The 12808-nt window shown below is 37.6% G+C and overlaps 1 long non-coding RNA gene across 2 annotated transcripts in view; it reads right to left on the bottom strand.

Annotated features, from left to right (window-relative positions):
- Positions 1 to 12711, bottom strand: part of LOC144244911 (uncharacterized) — a 51042-nt gene extending 38331 nt beyond the window's left edge. For both annotated transcript variants that reach the window (XR_013339112.1, XR_013339113.1), the window contains exon 1: positions 12607 to 12711. This is a non-coding gene — a long non-coding RNA (uncharacterized LOC144244911). The remainder of the gene's footprint in view (positions 1 to 12606) is intronic.
- Positions 12712 to 12808: the final 97 nt, after the last annotated feature.

Raw genomic sequence — 12808 nt, 5'->3', positions numbered from 1 at the left:
AAGAACAACTCTGACAAAGAGAAGACAGGAACAGTGAAAATCTCCAGAAACAACAAAATAAGTAATAAAATGGTATTAAGTTAATAGCTATCAATAATTATTCTGAAGAAAAATGAACTAAATGCTCCAATCAAAAGGCACAGGGTGTCAGATTGAGGGGGAAAAACCAAGACACTCATTTTAGACCTAAAGACACCTCCAGATTGAAAATGAGGGGATAGAAAACCATATATAATGCAAATTGATATCAAAAGAAAGCCAGAGTAGCAATGCTTATATCACAACAAACTAGATTTTAAACCAAAGACTGTAACAAGAGATGAAGAAAATGATTATATCATCATTAAGGGATCTATCCAGCAGAAAGATCTAACAATTATAAATATTTATGCCCCCAACCTTGGAATACCCAAATATATAAAACAATAACAAATATAAAAGAATTCATTGATAATCTTACAATAATAGCCAGGGACTTTAATACCACATTTACACCAATGGACAAGTCATCTAAGCAGAAAATCAACAGGAAGCATTGGCTTTGAATGACACACTAGACCAGATGGACTTAACAGGTATATTCAGAACATTTCATCAGAAAGCAGCAAAACACACATTCTTTTCAAGCATACATGGGTTTTTCTCCAGAATAAATCCTATAAGGTCACAAATCATCCTTAACAAGTACAAAAAGACTGATATCATACCATGCATATTTTCCAACCACAATGCTATGAAACGAAGTCAACCACAAGAAAAAATCTGAAAAGACCACAAACACATAGAGGTTAAATAACACCCTACTAAAGAGTGAATGGGTCAACTAGAAAATTAAAGAAGAAATTTAAAAATACATGGAAACAAGTGAAAATGAAAACACAACAGCCCAAAACCCTGGGATGCAGCAAAATCAGTCATAAGAGGGAAGTATATAGCAATACAGGCCTACATTAAAGGAGCAAGAAAAATCTCACATACCCAATTTAACCTTACACCTAAAGGATCTAGAAAAAGAACAACGAATAAAGATTAAAGCCAGCAAAAGAATGGAAATAAAAATTAGAAATGAAAATATAAATGGAAATAAAAATTGGAGCAGAACTGAGTAAGAAACAAAACAAAACAGTAGAACAGATCAATGAAACCAGGAGCTGGTTCTTTGAAAAAATTAATAAGATTGATAACCCCTTAGCCAGACTTATCAAAAAGAAAAGAGAAAGGGCCCAAATGAATAAAATCACAAATGAGAGAGGAGAGATCAAAACCAACACCACACAAATACAAACAAGTATAAGAGAATATTATGAAAATTTACATGCCAACAAATTGGGCAATCTGGAAGAAATGGATAAATTCCTAGGAACATAATAACTACCAAAACTGAAACAGGAACCAGCAAAAACACTGAATCAGGAATCAAAAATCTCCCAACAAAGTCCAAGGACGGATGGTTTCCCAGGGGAATTCTACCAAATATTTAAAGAAGAATTAACATTTATTCTTCTCAAACTGTTTCAAAAAACAGAAAAGGAAGGGAAACTTCTAAACCCATTCTATAAGGCCAGCATTACTTTGATTACAAAACCAGACAAAGATCCCACTAAAAAAGAAAATTACAGGCCCTGATGAATATGGATACAAAAACTCTCAACAAAATACTAGCAAATCAAATCCAACAGTACATTTAAAACATCATTCACCACGACCAAGTTGGATTTATTCCTGGATTAAAATGGTGGTTTAATATTCACAAATCAATCAATGTAATATACCACATTAATAAAAGAAAGGATTAGAACCAGTGATCCTCCCAATAGCTGCAGAAAAAGCATTAGAGAAAGTACAGCATCCATTCTTGATAAAAATCCTTCAAGAAAATAAGGATAGAGGGAACATACCTCAACATCATAAAGGCCATATACTAAAGACCTACAGTTAATATCATCCTCAATGGGGAAGAACTGAGAGCTTTTCCTCTATAGCCAGGAACAAGACAGGATGCCCATTCTCACCACCACTGTTATTTAACTTAGTACTGGAAGTCCTAGCCTCAGCAATCAGACAACAAAATGAAATAAAAGGCATACAAATTGGCAAGGAAGAAGTTGAACTTTCACTATTTGCAGATGACATGATACTCTATATAGAAAACCTGAAGGACTCCATCAAAAAAAAAAGCTAGAATTGATACACAAATTCAGTAAAATTGCAGGATACAAAATCAATATACAGAAATCTGTTGCATTTCTATACACCAATAATGAAGCAGCAGAAAAAGAAAGCAAAAATTGACCCCATTTACAGTTGCACCAAAAACCATAGGATACCTAGGAATAAACCTAACCTATACAAGTTCTGTATCTTGTAAACAAGAGAACACTTAGGAACGAAATTGAAGAAGACACAAAGAAATGGAAAAACATTCCATGCTTATGGATTGGAAGAACAAATAGTGTTAACATGTCTATACTACTCAAAGTAATCTACACATTTAATGTAATCTGTATCAAAATACCACTAGTGTTTTTCACAGAGTTAGAACAAACAATCCTAAAATTTGTATGGAACCATAAAAGACCCTAGATAGCCAAAGCAATCTGGAAAAAGAAGAGCAAAGCTGGAAACATCATGATTCCAGACGTTAAGCTGTATTACAAAACTGTATTCATCATGACAGTATGGTACTGGTGCAAAAACAGACACATAGATCAATGAAACAGAATAGAAAACACAGAAATGGACCCACAACTAGATGGTCAACTAATCTTTGACAAGGCAGTAAAGAATATCCAATGGAAAAAATAGTCTCTTCAACAAATGATGATGGGAAAACTAGACAGCTACAAGCAAAAGAATGAAACTGGATTACTTTCTTACATCATATACAAAAATAAATTCAAAATGGGTGAAAGACCTATATGTGAGACAGGAAACCATCAAAATCCTAGAGAAGAATATAGGCAGCAATTTCTTTGCCCTCAGCCATAGCAACTTCTTAGTTGCTATGTCACTGGAGGCAAGGGAAACAAAAGCAAAAATGAAATATTGGGACCACCTCAAAATAAAAATCTTCTGCACTGCAAAGGAAACCATCAACAAAACAAAAAGGCAACCTACTGAATGAGAGAAGATATCTGGAAATGACATATAAAAGGTTAATATCCAAAATATATAATGAATTTATACAACTCAACACCCATAAAACAAATAATCCAATTAAAAATGGGTAGAAGACATGAACAGACATTCTCCAAAGAAAACATTCACATGGCCAACAGACACATAAAAAGGTACTCAACATCACTCATCATCAGTAAAGTACAAATCAAAACTATAATGAGATATCATCTCATATCTATCAGAATAGCTAAAATCAAAAACACAAGAAACAAGAGGTATTGGTGAGGATGCAGAGAAAGGGGAATCCCCTTGTACTGTTGATGGGAATACAAACTGGTGCAGCCACTGTGGAAAACAGTATGGAGATTCCTCAGAAATAAATATAATAGAACTATCTACAATCCAGCAATTGCACTACTAGATATTTACCCAAGGGATACAAAAATATAGATTCAAAGGGGTACATGCACCCTGATGTTTATGGCAGTGTTACTGACAATAGCCAAACTATGGAAAGATCCCAACTGTCCACTGACTGATGAATGGATAAAGAAGATGTGGTATGTATGCTTTTATATACATATACATATACATATACATATACATATACATGTATACATATAGAGAGAGAGAGGATATTACTCAGCCATCAAAAAGAATGAAATTTTGCTCAGCATAACACCCTCAAGATCCATCCATGTTGCTACACATGGCCAGATTTCATTGTTTCTCATTGCTGAGCGAAATAAGTCAGGCAGAGAAGGACAAATATCATATGTTTGCACGTATAGGAGGATTAGGAGGAACTTGACGGAGGAACAAGGGGGAGAAGAAGAGCAGAAATGGTGGGGGAAAGGGAGAGAAGCAAACCATGAGAGACTCTTGAATGCTGACAAAAACTGAGGACTGATGGATGTGGGGGGAGGCGGGATGGGCATGGAGGAGGACACTTGTGGGGATGAGCACTGAGTGTTATGTGGAAACTAATTTGACAATAAACTATTAAAAAAAAAAAAGAATGAAATTTTGCCATTTGTAATGATGCGAATGGAGCTAGAGCTAGAGTGTATTGTGCTAAGCCAAACAAGTTAGTCAGAGAAAGACAAATAGCATATGATTTCACTCATGTGGAATTTAAGAAACGAAACAGGTAAATGGGGAGGAAGGGGAAGAGGCAACCATAAAACAGACTCCTAACTATAAAAAACAAACTGAGGGTTGCTGGATGGGAGAGTGGGTGGGGGGTTGGATTAAATGGGTTACAGATATAAAGGAAGGCAAGGGTTGTGATGAGCACTGAGTGTTGTATTTAAGTGATAAATCACTAAATTCCACTCCTGAAACTATTACCCTATATGTTAACTAAGTGGAATTTAAATAAAAACTTGAAACTATAAAAAACAGAAAGTAAGTAAACAAAGAAAATGCCTAGATAAAAATTTTTTTAGTTGAACTAAACTTTGTAAGTAAACCATGTGCCTTATTAAAAAAAAAACCCAGCCATAAGTTTATATTCATGAGGAACTCCACCTAGTTATACTTTATCTTCATTTACATGACTCTAAGTAAAATTACAATTAGTTCAAATATTAGTACCATTGGTATGATCATAATTTCAGTTCTTTGAACAACATAATCTCCCAAATTCTAATTGCCTGACTTCCTTCATAGTCTTTCACTTCCTCCCTCTTTCCCTGTCCCCTATGTATATTCTTCTGCATAAGCCATCCTCCACCCCTTCTCTTTTTATTATTATTTATTTTGGGGAGAGTGCACATGGGAGAGGGGCAAAGACAGAGGGACAGAGGATCTGAAGCAGTTCTGTGTTGACAGGCCAACAGCAGTGAGCCCAATGTGGGGGCTTGAACTCACAAACTGTGAGATCACGACCTGAGCCAAAGTCACACCTTCAACTGACTGAGCCACTCAGGGACCCCTACCCCTTCTTTCAAGAGGCCTCAACCATCCAGGCCCAACTGCAGTGGCAGCCACACCTAGGATGGGACAACAACATCAGCAGTAAGTAAGGCTTTAGTCATCCACAATTTAATCTCAGCCTTGTGTACTCAACTTCCACTATAAAACCACTGGGAGCTATGGATGCATATCCATATGTTGTTTTGTTTTACTAGGGCAAGCCAGTAACCACAGCATAGCAATGCTTTTAATACTAAGACAACAGAACCTATAAGCTAACTTGTAAATTTAACTAACTTGAACTAACTTGTTTGCTTGCTTACACTATGATAATACAAATAGAATTTTCCTGGTAGTTGTTTCACAAAGAAAGGGGAGAAACACCAAGGTAGAGTTACATTGTTACCATAAACAAATTTTGAGTAACAGTTTTGTAAAATTTTATTATAGCTAATAATCAGAACTAGGGTAAAAATACCCAACTATGAAGAGCTATGCATTATAAGGCAGGCATTCTCAACAAATGTGTATCACTACTACATCATTTAGACTTTATTTGTTCCTGATGATTCACTCAAATGGACACATTTCTGCATGTATTATGTTAAATTTTTTTAACATTTTATTTATTNAGTCAGCACAGAACCCGATGCGGGGCTCGAACCCACGAACCGCGAGATCATGACCTAAGCAAAAGCCAGACACTTAACCAACTAAGCCACCCAGGCGCCCCTGTTAAGTTGGATTCCATATAACACCCAGTGCTCATCCCCACAAATGCCCTCTTCCGTGCCCATCACTCCCCTTTCCCTCCCCTCCACCCCCATCAGCCCTCAGTTTGTTCTCAGTATTCAAGAGTTTCTCATGGTTTGCCTCCCTCCCTCTCCCCAACTATTTTCCCCTTCTTCTCCCTCATGGTCCTCCGTTAAGTTCCTCCTAATCCTCCTATACATGCAAACACACGGTATCTGTCCTTCTCCGCCTGACTCATTTTGCTCAGCATAACACCCTCAAGTTCCATCCATGTTGCTACACATGGCCAAATTTCATTCTTTCTCATTGCCATGTAGTATTCCATTGTATAGATAAACCACATCTTCTTGATCCATTCATCAGTTGATGGACACTTAGGCTCCCTCCATATTTTGGCTATGAACATTGGGGTACATGTGCCCCTATGCATCAGCACTCCTGTATCCCTTGGGTAAATTCCTAGCAGTGCCATTGCTGGGTCATAGGGAAGTTCTATTGTTAATTTTTTGAGGAATCTCCATATTGTTTTCCAGAGGGGCTGCACCAGTTTACATTCCCACCAACAGTGTAGGAGGGTGCCCATTTCTCCACATCCTCACTAGCATCTAGAGTCCTCTTATTTGCTCATTTTAGCCACTCTGACTGGTGTGAAGTGGTACCTCAATGTGGTTTTGATTTGTATTTTCCTGATGAGGAGGGATGCTAAGCATTGTTTCATGTGTCTGTTGGCCATCTGGATGTCCTCTTTGACACATAACTTGAACTCATGAGCTGTGAGATCATGACCTTAGCTGAAGTTCGATGCTCAACTGACTGAGCCACCCAGGCATCCCAAGCATATCCTTAGTCTTTGAGAAAGCAGGTGAACATGTGACAGAAGTTATGAAAAAAAGCAAAGATAATTTTAATCAACCTTTTTCTTAACTGTCAGACAAGTAAAGATGCATGGGCAGTATAAGAAGCATCGTTCACTGGTGTCATTCACAAGCCACACTGACCCCTAAATTGTAAGATAATACAACCAATAATGAAGTGTTCAGATCTGGGCTGAGACCAGAGTGAGGTGTATGAGATACCTAGAGCAGAAATTCTAAAGAGGTTCTCATTGCAGCATCCTTAGAGTGTGTGCATCCTTAAATTTTGCACCTATGTGTCTCCTTCGTCTTACTCTAGTCCCTGCCCTACACAAGAGCCCCAAAGTGATGTTGGCTGTAGGAGCCAAGGGTGCCAGATCTCCACATTCCATAGCTGAAACTAAGCTGCAGAACCAATCTTATCTCTGGTAGAAAGGGTTTACTCACCTCCAGCCCAGTGCTTGGGAGACTTGGCCATTTCCCTTAAGTAACCAAGATCAGGCTCAGCCTGGTATGCTTTTCTAATAAGCTAAGACACTATCTCCTCCCCCAAGTGCCTGTATGATAAGACCCAGGAGTCCCTCTTCCAGATACGAGAGCCCTGCTTATAAACACCAGTCCAAGATCTCAGGCTTTGTCACCTTCTGACAGAATTCCTGATGCAATACACCTACTTAGATTACAGTACTACCTCTTCCTTGATTTTACGTCTTTGTTATTTGGTTCTAGAGCCTGGTCCAAATCCCCCCTCCATGTAATATCCGGTGTTGTCTGCTTGCTGAGACCACGCGTTAGCCCACTAATCTAGGCTTTTTAAAAGTCTGTGGCTCAGTCTCTCTCCTTTCAATTGGCTTCCAGTAGCCCTACCCCATCAGACTTAACAGAATTATCCATTTATTGTGACAACCAAAAATGCCTCCAGCCTTAGCCCTGTTGAAAATCACTGGAAGTAGAAGACAGGATCTATCTTCAATGAGAAATGGGTCAAGCATTTTGTAGCCTGGTTCTTCCCAATCCATTCGTTCATAAACCTTGCTGTGTCAAATTCATCTGGGGGAACTTCTCTTTTTATTTATTTATTTTTTTTTGAGAGAGAGAGGGAAAGAGCATGTGAACAGTGGAGAGGGGCAGAAGGAGAGAGAGAGAAAAAAAAATCTTGATCCTGAGGCCCTGGGATCATGACCTGAACCAAAATCAAGAGTCAGACACTCAATCAACTGAGCCACCCTGGCACTCATCTGGAGGAGCTTCTAACTTACTCTTTAAATACACACTTAAATAGTGCTTACTATGTGCCTTAAACTATTTTAAACACCTGACAAACATGAACTCATTCAATCCTCATAACAACCCCTTTGAGTTAGGCACTATTATTATTCCCATTCTACAGATTAGGAAACTGAGTCTTGAGAGGTTAATGACTTACTTAGCCAAAGTCACACACCTAATAAATATAAGCCTAAATTCAAGCCCAGCCCTTTTGATTACAGAGTAAATGGTAAACACTATGTTATGCAGCAGACAACCATATCCCATTCCTAAAGATTTGATTCAGTAAATCTAGGGAAAGGACTGAAATATCTGTCCTTTGAACAAAATTTTCAGGTGACTTTGTATACTTAGAAGGGCACCCACCTACTACCTGGTATTTGGGAACCACAGCACTATTCCACACCTCATTTGGGAGACGTAAAGGAGGCTTATGTGGCCAGAAACAAATGTGTGTTACAATATACCAAAAAAGCAAAGAAAAACAGTTGTTGGGGCAACTATTCATTCAAAGCCTTGGAGAGCAAGGTAGTAATACACCTCATGGTCATAAAAGAGTGAACAGTGAACTATGTATTATTAAACAGAATAAAATATATTAAGAATGTAGAATCAGAGGAAGAGTAGAATAGCATTAATAAACATGAAATTATCTTGTTAAGTAGATACATGACAGCAATGGACTTAAATGAAAGAAGGAAGAACAGCCTAGCTGGTTGTATGGTGAGCTCCATATGGTCAGTCCTGAACCAGTCAGGCAAGACAAATGATGCCAGGTAACCCTAAAGTATGATTTAAAGCAATGCAATAATGATAACAGCTGTGGGGGGAAATAGACATGACTGGATATACAAGAAAAAAATAAGAAAAAATGTGAAAGAATTTTGAAAACAGTTTAGCACCATAATAATATGACTATCTCCACTTTGTTTAGTAGTATGTCACCTTAAGTGGCCCCCAGAAATAAACACACACACACACACACACACCAGAAAACATAAATATCCAAACCAGGCAGAGCCATAAGCAACAACCCACCACCAAAAGAGGCTGAGCAGCTATAGACCAATCAGGAGTATTTCTGACTATTCAGTATGGAAACAATTGAGTCAAAGAGTAAACTCAAACCTGAACCAGAACTCCTACTCTGCCAGCCACTGCCATAGAAGGTGGACTACAAAGAAGACCAATATACTGAAAGCTTGGTCTCCAGCTTTATAGAAAAGCTTTACTTTTGCCTCCAAGCATGAATTAAAATCATATCTCATGTGTCAGGAGAGGTGTGTTCCCAGGTCTCCACCATCTCAACTGTATTAAACCCTAAGGGTGTTGGAGAATCAGCCAGGAGGTGGGTTAAAAGAATCCCAAATTTCAGTTTTTAATTAATACAGTATTTGGTAATAAAAAAATTTTAAACTATTATCAGGGGCACCTGGGTGGCTCACTTGGTTAAGCATTCTACTTTGGCTCACGTCATGATCTCATGATCCCATGGCCTGTGGGTTCAAGCCTCGCATCTGGCTCTGTGCTGACAGCTCAGAGCCTGAAGCCTGCTTCTGATTCTGTGTCTCCCTCTCTCTCTCTGCACCTCCCCCACTCATTCTCTCTCTCTCTCTCAAAAATAAACATTAAAAAGTTTTAAAAACTATTATCTTGTGAATATGCCCTCAAAACTCTCTTTTTCCCCCTTCCCCTATGTACATCTGTTTCATGTCTTAAATTCCACATGAGTAAAATCATATGGTATTTATATTTCACTTAGCTTAATACACCCACCCTACCTCCATCCATGTCATTGCAAATGACAAGATTTCATTTTTTTTGATAGCTGAGTAATATTCCAGTGTGTGTGTGTACACGTGTGTGTGCCGTATCTTCTTTATCCATTCATTAGTCAATACCCTTTAGGCTCTTTCCATAATTTGGCTATTGATGATAATGCTGCTATAAACATGAGGGTGCATGTGACCCTTCAAATCAAAATTTTGTATCCTTTGGGTAAATTCATAGTAGTGAAATTGCTGAATCATAGGGTAGTTCTATTTCTCACTTTTTGTGGAACCTAAATACTGTTTTCCAGAGTGGCTGCACCAGTTTCTGTTCCTACCAACAGTTCAAGAGGATTCTCCTTTCTCCACATCCTTACGAACATCTGTTGTTTCCCATGTTGTTAATTTTAGCCATTCTGACAGGTGTGAAGTGCTGTCTCCTCATGGTTTCGATTTGTATTTCTCTGATGGTGAGTGATGTTGAGCATCTTTTCATGTATCTGTTAGCCATCTGGATGTCTTCTTTGGAAAAGTGTCTGTTCATGTCTTCCACTCATTTCTTAACTGGATTATTTGTTTTTTGGGTGTTTAGTTTGATAAGTTCTTTATAGATTTTGGATACTAACCCTTTATCAGCTATATCATTTGCAAGTATCTTCTCCCATTCTGTAGACTGCCTTTTAGTTTTGTTGATTGTTTCTTTTGCTGTGCAAAAGCTTTTTATCTTGATGAGGTCCCAATAGTTCATTTTTGCTTAGTATTCCTTGCCTCCAGAGATATGTCTAATAAGTTGCTACAGCCAAGGTCAGAGAGGTTGCTGCCTGTGCTCTCCTCGAGGATTTTAATGGTTTCCTGTCTCAAACTTAGGCCTTTCACCTATTATTAATTTATTTTTGTGTATGGTATAAGAAAGTAATCCAGTTTCATTCTTTTGCCTGTAGCTGTCAACTTTTCCCAACACCATTTGTTGAAGAGACTGTGTTTTTTCCATTGGATATTCTTTCCTGTTTTGTCGAAGATTAGTTGACAATATAGTTGTGGGTCCATTTCTGGGTTTTCTATTCTGTCCCATTGATCTATGTGTCTGTTTTTGTGCCATTACCATACCGTCTTGAGGACTATAATTTTATAATGTAGCTTGAAGTCTCAAATTTGATGCCTCCAGCTTTGCTTTTCTTCTCAAGACTGCTTTGGCTATTGACTGAGACTCCACCAAAAAACTGATACACAAATTCAGCAAAGTCATAGGATACAAAATCAATATACAGAAATCTGTTGCATTTCTATATACACCAATAATGAAGGAGCAGAAAGAGAAATCACACCAAACTCCATAAGGTTTACAATTCCACCAAAAACCACAAGATACCTAGGAATAAACCTAACCTAAGAGGTAAAAGTTCTGTATCTTGTAAAGTATAGAACACCTAGGAAAGAAACTGAAGAAGATACAAAAAAATGGAAAAACATCCCATGCTCATGGATTGGAAGAACAAATAGTGTTAACATGTCTATACTACTCAAAGCAATCTACACATTTAATGTGTATCCCTATCAAAATACCACCAGCATTTTTCACAGAGCTAGAACAAACAATCCTAAAATTTTCATGGAATCAGAATTTCTTTAATACAAGAGACATTATAATGGAATTTGTTAATACTCTTCAGAAGCATAAAAACATTTAACACTCAGATAGCAACATATAAAGGCTGTTCTGAATTACAGACACATGGACACATAGAAAGCTTATAGCTTCAGTTTTACATCTCGGTTCCAGGTTGAAGGCAAAACAGAAATACCAGTCTTCATCAGCCCAGATCTCAAAAAGCAGCTCTATTTCCCAGTGGGCAAAAAGTTCTTAATTAATTTGAGCTCACAAAAGACAAGACCAAAAAACTGGATTCTCTTTCATCTCTCTTCTATTAGAGACTAGATCTCCATCATGCAATAGGTATCTTCAAATGGTTATACCATAAAACCAAATTCCCAATCACTGCTGCTACCAATGTATAATAACTTATCAGACATGCATAAATTAGAAACAAAAGCAAAATTTTAAAAATCAGTAAAAAGGAAAAATAGACAGTAAACTTAGTTCTATAACCACTTTGAATTTACTCTGAGTCAATAAAAGATACGCCTAGACCTAAACAGCCCTGAGGTGCACTTCCTTAGCCATACAGTTTCATTCCTTCAGTTGAGTACACATCAGTTGGCATTTCCACAGAAGCTTGAGAGTTCCTATATTGAAGTATAATTTTCAAATATACAAAATCATGTCTCTCATGCAAGTATAATATGAATATATGTCAAAATTTTATTCAATCCATGAAGGAACAGATGTAAAAACCAGTTTTTTTTAAACTAGGCATATATTAATAAATAAATCATTATTAACTGCAGAGTTAGATGCAAAACTGATTAACGTCGTACAGAACAATCAGTCACAATCTGTGGCATTATCTGATCCATCAGACAGAAATTATTTGCATCTCTGCCACAAAATCTACAAGTTAACCTCTGCTCCTACAGAATTGTAAAATAGCTCAGTCCATAGAAAATAAAGTTCAGAAAAGATATTAAAGAACACCCCTTAATCTCTTGCCTTTTTTCAATGTTTGGATAATTTTTCTCAGAGGAGTAAGATACTGCAAATATTGCATGGAACATACTTATACTAAAAATGTATTCACTTATCCAAAATTTATATTTAACTAGGCATCCTATATTTATCTTTTAATCCTAATAGGAAGTTCACAAACATTTTACCAAGTCTGTACAGTTCCGTTGCCAAAAATGTTATCTCTTAAATCTATGCCTTAGTTTCATAGCCTTCCTTGCCTAGATAATAAATATTAAGTCGGTATTTTTACCGCTCTTCTATTCTTTATGTTTACCACTGGGAGGCGCATATAACTCACAATCTACTGGATTCCACGCCGTGTGGAGAGCACAGGAGCGTTTCCACGTGGGATCCGCTAGGGGACCGTTTAGAAACCGCTCACATTTCACAGCCAGGATCACAAACTCCCGAAGCAACTGTGCGCACGCGTACAACTGCTCCCACGACAGAGCCGGTTTGCGCAGGCGTTCCAGTAAATGCGCAGCCGCTGTCGGTAAGAC

Source organism: Crocuta crocuta, unplaced genomic scaffold (genome assembly GCF_008692635.1).
Source record: "Crocuta crocuta isolate KB4526 unplaced genomic scaffold, BGI_CrCroc_1.0 scaffold38, whole genome shotgun sequence".
In the NCBI taxonomy this organism is placed as follows: Eukaryota; Metazoa; Chordata; class Mammalia; order Carnivora; family Hyaenidae; genus Crocuta; species Crocuta crocuta.
Note: the sequence above shows the minus strand (reverse complement) of the source record. Positions and strands in the feature narration are given on the sequence as shown.